This window comes from Hibiscus syriacus, unplaced genomic scaffold (genome assembly GCF_006381635.1).
Source record: "Hibiscus syriacus cultivar Baekdansim isolate YM2019G1 unplaced genomic scaffold, ASM638163v2 tig00113725_pilon, whole genome shotgun sequence".
NCBI classification, from domain to species: domain Eukaryota; kingdom Viridiplantae; phylum Streptophyta; class Magnoliopsida; order Malvales; family Malvaceae; genus Hibiscus; species Hibiscus syriacus.
Window position 1 is genome coordinate 5,795,669 of NW_024063471.1, and position 9,941 is coordinate 5,805,609.

Consider the following 9,941-nt stretch of genomic DNA (forward strand, 5'->3'; position numbering starts at 1 on the left):
CCCGAAACCTTTCAATTTTATTTTTACTCTCTTTTGCCACCCTTGTCGAGACATGAGATAGATTTGTTTCACGAACGAAAAATCAAGAGAAGAAAGAATAAGCATTTTGAAAAAAAAATATAGATCAAACAAAGCGTTCGAATAAAATACAAAAAAAAAAGAAAAAAATAGCTAAAAATAGAAAAGAAATTTTAAAAAAAGGAAAAAATTGATTGTTTGATACATTCTTCAAGTTTGTTTTCTTTGTTGAATTCGTGTTTTGAACTCTTATATTTCGCATCTCTTGTCTTGACACTTAAACCCAATTTTTTCAGCCTTAACCCTACCCTTACCTAATCCCCGTTACAACCTTGTTAAAGACCCTTTGATTAAATGTATCTTATTTGAATGAGTGGTAGAGACTTAATTTTCTTACAAGCCTATGGTCATGTCTTTAATAATCCTGGCTTTGAGCAATTTTTTTACCCTAAACACTTTGAGTAATAATGAGTGAATCCTTGTGAGGAATTGAGTCTTGTTACATTAAAATTGATGGATAATTGTGATATCTTGGCTTTTACTTAAAACTTGTTACTAGTTATGTTTAATGGCTTGATTGTCACCTTGTTTCTAATATTGATGTGATTATTGACTCATTTGGTTTTCTTTGATATATTGTGAGATAAAAGATTGATAATTTTATATTTTAATAATTGATTAAGGAATGCTTGGGCACAAGTACTCACTACTATAAAAAAACCCCTTTAATTACACGCATTGCGCATCATCTATGGGTTTGGATGACACACAAATGTTAGTTGTTGAAGCCACCGACATGACACGTAATTGTGTGTCATAAATCTATGACGCGCATTTATGACGCTCATTGAGCATCATTGAAGCCCCCGTCATAAATAAAGATGACACACATTTGTGTGTCATAAATTTATGACACACATGTATGACTTACATTGCGTGTCATTGAAGCCCCCATCATAAATGAAGATGACACACATTCGTGTGTCGTGATTGTATTTTGTAAATTATATATATATATATATATTGTAGATTGACAAATAATCAAACTAAATCACATTTAATGCCTCATAATACTAAATATATATATCATATTATATATAAGCAATCCATTTTCATATAATATATTCACATTAAGTTATCAAAAATATTGTAATCATATGTCGATACAAAATATCACGGCATAATAAAGTTTTACTAATATGCCCTCGTCATTCGGGCGTGTATACAAGAAATCATCATCAAGTTCTACTAAAGGGGAGTCTTGTGAAAAATCAAAAGTGGAGTACTTCTTTCACCTTTACCATAATGCTCCTCCAAATGTGCAAATTGTCGTTTGAATCGCTCAACGCCACTATTTGATCGAAAAAAAGAAAAAGAATACAATTATTTGCAATGCTAAAAGCAAATGTTATCAACTGGAATTTAAAATTTCCAGACCCCCACCCCTAATATTTCGCTTAAGCACTACATAACTTGAAATGAGGATTCGATCTACAAAACCACTCAAAAAGTATTACTTTACTAAGTTGTATCTAAACTGTATAAGAACAATCTTGGATATCATATTAAGAAACAAGAGGATTTTTTAAAGGATATTAAGCAAAACAAGTTAAGAGCTTGAAAGGTACATGAAGTTGGTCTGATCCCCACCGCAGAGGTACTCCTGTAGCATTTGGGGATGATACTCTAATATCTATTAGGCCACAAATTGGTTAAGCTATATGATAAATAGAAACCAGATAATACCAAAGCAACAAATATGGAGTACCTCTCTATAAATCAGCTCTCTAACATCATCTTTTGCCAATTTCCTTCTCTCAAACTCAAATTCTAATTTCGAAATAGGTTAAGTGGATGGTTCACGATCCACATTTGCTAAACCATAAAAGTATGGATCAACTAATGCCTGCCAATATAGAACAACACCATTAGGAATATTAGAAGCTTGTAAGTCATGATCTAACTGTTAGATTTATCATTTGTAGTTGATTTAATGCCAATGATGAGAAGAATTATCATATCTTGATGAAATGATGCTGACAAAACATCAAATCAAAATTTGTAGCATTCAAGATCACCCATTCATGGATTTCAAGTCTATAGGAAGCATATCCTTTATGTTTTCTGAATAAAAACAAATGTTAGCAAGAAACCCTATTTTTCTATAAATTTTAGGGTTATCTATTGTATGCATACCTTGTTTCCTTTTTAGTGCTTTTGAAAGAAAAAATTAAATACTAGGAATTCTCAATCTTGCTTCTTCAGCTGTGGGATGATCTTTTGGATCAAATGCAAGTAGGCGAAGAGCCCCAAGATCCACATTAGGGAACTTCTGTAAGAAAGGAACCGGTGGCTAAATATTCATGATAACAAAGCATGCTATAAAACCATATCTGAATACAGATGGAACTAATGAAAAGCGTATAATATTTTTCTTTAGCACCTAGACTTTGCTAATACGATCAATTCCATGAGCTTATAAAACATGCATAACAAAAAAAGAGATAGTTCTAGTAAAACCATAGCTTGATATGGAAACAACAATTTAAAGAGAAAGACGCTCATGAACCATAACAGCATATCCAAATGTCATATTTGAGGCATTACTTTTAACCCTAACAAAGCAATGTTCACAAATAACACCCATAAAGAACAAAATTGAAACATGGGTGTAGGTTAACCGCTAAAGCCTTGAGTACATGCTCAGGTGCTATTGTTCGTTTATCCTCTCTGTTACAAACTTCATTGGACTCTGATGAAATAAGATTAATGAACTCTGCAAGAGGATTGAAGTTTACGTTAGTTATACAAAAACAAAAAAAATTAATACTATCATAACATTATGGTTAGAGACAACATAATTCCAATGATATGAGAGAAGTGAATATAAATGGTCAATCTACTCACCAAACAACATTCTAACAAGAAAAAGTTTTCCACCTATATCTTCAATGGCAACAAATAGTGGTATTATAACCAAATAAGATTACCCATTATATGAAAATATGGAATCAGGTTTTAAAGCCACATTAACAATATGAAATAGCAGATACCATGTTCCTCTTCTACACTTGTTTGAAAAAGATTTGATTTTCGTGCAATAATAAGAGGCTTTCCGATATGCCAAGACAGTAGCAGGTACCTGAATGTTGTGCACTTCAAAAAACCTGCAAGACAGGCCCTGACAGGAGATCTAAAGGTGTTCTACATTTTGAATCTTCCAATGTAATAGAAGCACCAGACTGGAGAAGAACGCTCGCTACAACAGGATGACCAAAATGCAAAGCCCTATGAAGGCTACTCCACCCAGATTCTCCGTCCTTGAATAAGGATTACGAAGAGTAAAAAAAGTGGCTTGAAGCTAATTACACCATCATACATCTGACATCTCTATGACTTCATGATGTTTAAAACAAGATCATTGATGTTCTAAAGCAGGATACTTGATAGACATCCAAAACGAACTTGAAAATATTTGATCAATAAAAGGATAAGAATTACACACCCTAGCATCAGGATCAGCACCAGAAGCTAGAAGCCTTCGAATAACGGGAATGTTGTTTCTCTAAGTTGCATTGTGAAGAGGAGTCAGACCCAAACTGTTCCTCGAATTGATATTACTTCCATTCTTCTTCAATAGCACCAATGCAGAATCTACATCAGGCAAGGACCCTTCTCCCATAGCATGTCACAAATCTTTATATGAGGCACCAGATGAGCCTTTTCGCATAGATTTTTGGAGGCTCTGCTTATGTCCTTGAGCTGAATTTAACATATCCACAACACTTTAAATCCAGAGATCATTATAAATACTCCTAAAAGTTATTGAAAATTCAAGTTTTGAAGTGGCAGTCCCTCCAACAGATTATGACAAGAGCCAAAGATTCTCCAAATGTCTATAAAGAAGTTAGCAAAAGGCAAGAGGTAATAACTTCCTAGCTTTATTCCATCTAGTCTATATTTTAACAAGAAATCAAAAAGCTCTAGATTCTAGAATCTAGTTCCATTTATGTCGAGAGTTTGTCAATAACAATATATCATCCCACCATCATCTTCGATGTAGTTACAAACATATCTCCTACAAAAAGGTGAACCGATGTGCTGCATTCAAAACTCGTTGTGTCAGCATAAAATACCCTGTAGAGTAATATGATAACAAAAGAAAAATGAATGATCAACATTAAAAACAAGTCAATCACTGGATAACCAACCAAAATGGAAAATGAAATAAATTCATATGCTAAGAGCCAAAAGGACAAAACTGTGTCGGAATTAGAGATAGAGAAGATGAAGAAGACAATGGCAGTAGACAAATTCATTTCTAGGAAATTTTAATGGTTTATCTAAATAAACAACACAAGCAAAACCTCTAGAAAAAAAAATCAAAATGCAAACTATGAAGCAATATCAAAAGAGAATAACATATCAACCATAGTAAACTCAATTTCCATATCCAAAATTACATGAAATTAACAAAAAAAACCCTTCATTAGAAATCAAACCAACAAATCAAAACTTCACATAAAAAAACAGTAGCTTACCAAATCAATCAATACAAAAACCAAAAACACAACACCAAGAAGAAAAAGGAAATACCCATTGTAAAATTCTACATAAATTTCACAAAAACAACATAGAAATGCAGAAAAGACAGCATTTTTCTATTGGAAAGATGAAATCTTTTAAAGCTAATCTAAAAGAGAAATTCCCCCTAAGAAATCGTTGGATGTTAAAATAAGAGAAATTTGAAGAAAAATTAAGAAAGGGAGGAAGCTCGTGGGGGCAACAGACTTACCGAGTTACTGAATAAGTACGAGGGGAATTTTTTCCACAGATGGAAATAAACACCAAAACGAGTGAAGCGATTCGTGATCTGAGTCGAGTGGGGGATGAATACGAAGGAAGACATCGATATACAGAGTTATCAGAGATCATTGGCGCTTCACGATAACAGAGGGGGGAAGCCAGTGGACTGATACAAAGAGAAAAAAGGGGAAGCATGAAGCGAGAAAGGATGAAAATAATGGGGGAAATTAAAAGACGACTTTTACAGATGACACACAATTAAAAGTGTACTCCGTGTTTTTGTAAATTTTTTAGATTATGACTATTAAATATGATACACATTATTGTAAGTCATAAATCATTCAAATTTTTAAAAACATGACATTTTTTTATGACACATATTTTTTGCAAGTCATAAATTAGTGTGTCATAGTTCGTGTGTCATTAAAGGTATATTTTATTGTAGTGACTGAATAAGTGAGGGGGAATTTGATGAGCATTTTATTTGATTGATAATTTATTATTAATTAAACCATGTTATTCCCTTTATAGTGCTAAGTTGGGTTATTTGTGTTAGATTTCGCACATGAATCTATTTTCCAGAAAACAATAATTAAAGAGTGAATTAAAGCAGATTTATCCCATTTATCTAGAGAAGTCAGCGCTAACTCAAATTCAGAGACCAAGTTGGGTGCCAACTTCAATAAAATAATCCAAGTAGCAAGATCAAAGGTGAAAATAAAGACGAACCAAAATTCTTTAAGAATTAAACATTGTAATTAAATTCAAATACTTTTAGATTTAATTATTTAATTAATTAGGATTTTAGTTTGCTAAGAATTTTTATTAGGCTTTTGTTTTTTTAAGGTATTTTATTTTCTTTAGGTTTTCTCAAGCTATAAATACCCATCAGGGTGAAGCTTGAAAGATGTACTTAACAAGTTTAGAATTCAGTATAGAACTGATTTTGGCTTTCTCTTTCGTTCTAATAAAATTCTTTTCTTTTTCATCTACTCTTCCTTTCACACGTTAAGCATGAGTGCTACCATGCTTGGCTAAACTTTTCGTTTGCTGATAGCTAAGCTAAGACTCAGTCTAATCTTGTGAGAATTACAAAGGTGCTTTATACCTTCAAGTTTCTTTCTTGATTTTCGGCAGACAAAGAGAGGCAATCGATCTTTCTTCAGACATCTTGATAACTTCAATCCAAGGATTGCATATTGGCTTGATCAATGTTGTGATTTACAGTTTGGGAGGAGAATCGGCTTGTATGAAGTTCAATTCCCTAAGAACGAACTTAGCAGTGGTCCTCTAGAAATCAAGATCAGATTCGATTCTCATTCAGACACCATAATCTGAGCACAATATTTTCCAGTTTTAAACTAGCATTGGCATTAAAGTCAATAGGCGAAATTAATCCAAATAAAGCCTAAATTCCAAGGATTGGCTTTGGAAAATTAGTTCATCAATGATAAGATCAAGTTACAAGGGTGGTTGGGCCTTGTAGACTATAACTGGCAAGTACCAGAAGTAAAACTTATTTCAGTGATCGAGATGGATTGAGGCAACGTGAAGCTGAAGGTTATCTCTTATCATAATTAATTTTTCTACAATTTACTTTTCTTATTTTTATTGTTTTCGTTACTTTAATTTTATTTTAATTAGTTTACTTGATTATTTTAAACCTTTTTTAATTATTTGTTTTACAACTTTCTTGGTTCAAGATCAAATCAAATCAAAATTAGAAATTTTGAATCCTTATGGACCAACACCCTTCTTCCCTATTATGTGGTTTTAGTATAATTATTCGGGAAAAATGATTAATTATTTGACAATTACTACGCTTGTCACACCACCACGACAAGGATCATCCCGTTAATGGATTGACGACGGGGTGACATAATTGCAGTTAAATATAAACGTCAGTATTAAAATTGGTAAAATTGAAATATAAGTGGCATAAACGAGCCTGAGCTTAAAGTTGAGTGGTATTTGACATGTTTATCCTTATTATTATAATGATTTAATTCAATTTGATATGCTTTCTCATATGAAATACGTTTGTGAAGAAAAATATAAAAAATAATTAGATTGATTTTATAATATGAACATATAAATATTAAGATTTAAACCTAAAATAATATCAAGTGTCCTTAAACTATACTTAATAAAGAAATAAAAATTTTGACATTGTATAAACTCTTGTGGTGGAAGTCCTAAAATTAAAAAAAAAACCAAATACTAATAATTAACATGTATTTGTAAAATTCTGATATATCTCAATAAAGATCATAAATTATATATAAAAACTAATCATTTTGTGGAAAAAAAAAACATTTTAATCATAATTAAAGATTAAATGATACTGCCAAAGTTTATAGTGATCAAATAGAAATATGATACAACTATAAAAAAATATTCACAAAACTAAAACTACTGACAAAATATTTTCGTCACAATTATGAATAATAATAATGATTACTTAATATGTTGTGACTATTACAGTTTTTCTTGTGAAAAAATAAGTTGGCATCAATTTAAACATTTTATTTGTGACTAATTGATAATAACAACTTGCTTTGATCACAATAAAACATGAATTACTTGTGATATACTTTAAAATTGTCAAAATTATTATTTAATGAGTAACTAACAGAAATAAGTCGTAATTACTTATTTCAAAAGTAACAAAATAATTTGTCACAAATAATCTATATTATGTGACAAAATTCTTTAATTTCACAATTAAATGGTCACTAAAAACTATACTTGTAGTGATCATTCGACAATAAATAATATTTAAGAGAGGAAGAGATCTTTCTAAATTTAGTTGTTATCATAGCAAATTGAAGTTAGAAGTTGTTAAGAAAAGGTCAAAAAGGAAAATCTTCGAAGGAGAAAGTATAATTTGTCGACTAAAGTTTTCGAAAAAACTCATATGTAAGTAAATTTATTATATCAACAATCAACTTTGGCACCTTTTATTCAACTGGAAGGGATAAAAATGTATACACTCAAAGAAGAGAAGCATATTGCAAGTTCTTTATCTACTCTCTATGCACTACTATCAGCTAGATGGCAATTCATCCATAGGATGGAATAACTGTGCAAGAAATTGATCAAACATTCGTCCTACTTTAGGATCATAGGATGCACATTTCTCCTTCCTCTTCGTATATATCATTAGGGATAAATATAAAATTTTATGTTATAAGAAAAAAATTGATTATTAATAAAATATATAAATTATAAGAGAATTTAAAATTTTTAGGAGGTGACCCTGATCAATTTGCCAAAGTCATTGTATATTAATAGGTTTTTTTAAAGGAGAAAATATCTAACCAAATAAATAACAAATTATTAGTTGTAAAAATTTTCAATAATTTTGAATATTAACAATGTTCACCTTGTTATTAACGTAATATATTGATTAACCTTTTTATTCGTGTCTATTCTTTCATTTTTAACAAGTGCTCACAATCATTTTAAATATGTCGTACTTAAATTGTGATAAAAATATTTGTTATCTTGTTACATCATTATGTTAGTGTTAATGATATTTATGATGTGTTCGTTTGCATCTGTTTTTTTTTTCCTAGAGTTGTTTGGTTTGAGTTTTTTAAACTCTTATTTTATTTTATTTTATTTTACTATTAATTTTTTATTTAATATTTTTAAGGGAAATAAATTATTAATGTAATTATCTACTTCAAATTTTATAGACTCTTCTTTTTCAAAGTTATGAATTTTATTATATTTTCTCGTTATTATTCATTAAAACTAGATGCTACCCTAAGTTAAAAACTCATTCTTTATATCAAAATCCAAATTTAAATTCATATAAAAAAGATCAATATTAATTTATATATAAAAAGTTCAATTTTGTTCATTAATTGCATCAAAATATTCAAATTCAATATATGTCAAAAAACTCAATATAGACTTGAATAACAAAACTGAATACAAACTTTTTTAAAATCAAAATCAAATAAGTTATAGACACAGATATCACACTTCTATCGCGCTTATGCATTTTTTACATCCATTATCATAAAATTATCATATTTAGAACCATCACCTTCAATACAAATCAAGTTACTTTAATGTTTAAAGAGAGTTGTTATCCTAGAGGTTTTATATTGGAGCACATATATTACAAAGGTATTTGAGCTTTCATTATTAAATGATGGAGCCTTTAAAATAGATATTACCTTATAATCATTCTAGATTAATCAAAATAATATATAAATCATATCGTATGTAAAAAATAGTTATATACAGTTCAAAATAATTTAATGATTTTAGATGTCAAAAAACAAAGTTATATGCACTATAACAACACTAGAGTGATTATTTTGACATCTTTTAGAAAAAGAAGTTAAATACATTCTTTTAACAAAGTTAAGAGAAAGAAACACCTTATGGAGTTCCTCCGCCGAAATCGAACCGTTCCCGTCTAGATCATACACTGAGAAGGCGTCTTTCAGATTCTCCAAAACCACATTGCAATCGATCCCCTTTCAGCTCCACGAATTGCTCGAAATCTATGAACCCATCGCCGTGGGCGTCAACCTCTTTTATTATATTGTAGAGTTCTTCTTCGGAGAGTTTTTGGCCAAGGGAACCCATGATAGAACCGAGCTCCGACGACGATATCTTGCCATCGCCATTGGCGTCGAACTTCTTGAAAACTGCTTCGAGTTCTCTTGGAGCTGGATTTGGGTTGGGGATCGTATTGGAGATTGAAAGAAGGGTAACCCATTGGGCGAAACGGCCAGAGACGCTGATGAAATAGGGGATGGTTGCTTCTTTTTCCGATTGAAAATCGACCTGAATCCCATTTGACTTATATTATCTCTTTGAATGAGATTGAGGAGAAATTTTAAAAAGAAAAAGGGTTGATGGTCATCTATATATAATCGTTGAATAGGAAATCTTAATTTATGATTGTGGATGTAGACATGTGTTTTCATTCTAGAGTTTCTTTTTGTTTTATTTATTTTTGTTTTGTTTTATTTTGGTTATATATATATATAGGTTTATAAAATAAATATAGTTTTGGAATATATATATATAAAGATATATATATATAATTTTGAAAATAAATATAGTTTTGATATATATATATATATATAATT

General features: G+C 30.4%; 1 pseudogene; it reads right to left on the reverse strand.

Annotated features, from left to right (window-relative positions):
- Positions 1-2,248: 2,248 nt before the first annotated feature.
- LOC120187635 lies at positions 2,249-9,668 on the reverse strand (annotated as a pseudogene).
- Positions 9,669-9,941: the final 273 nt, after the last annotated feature.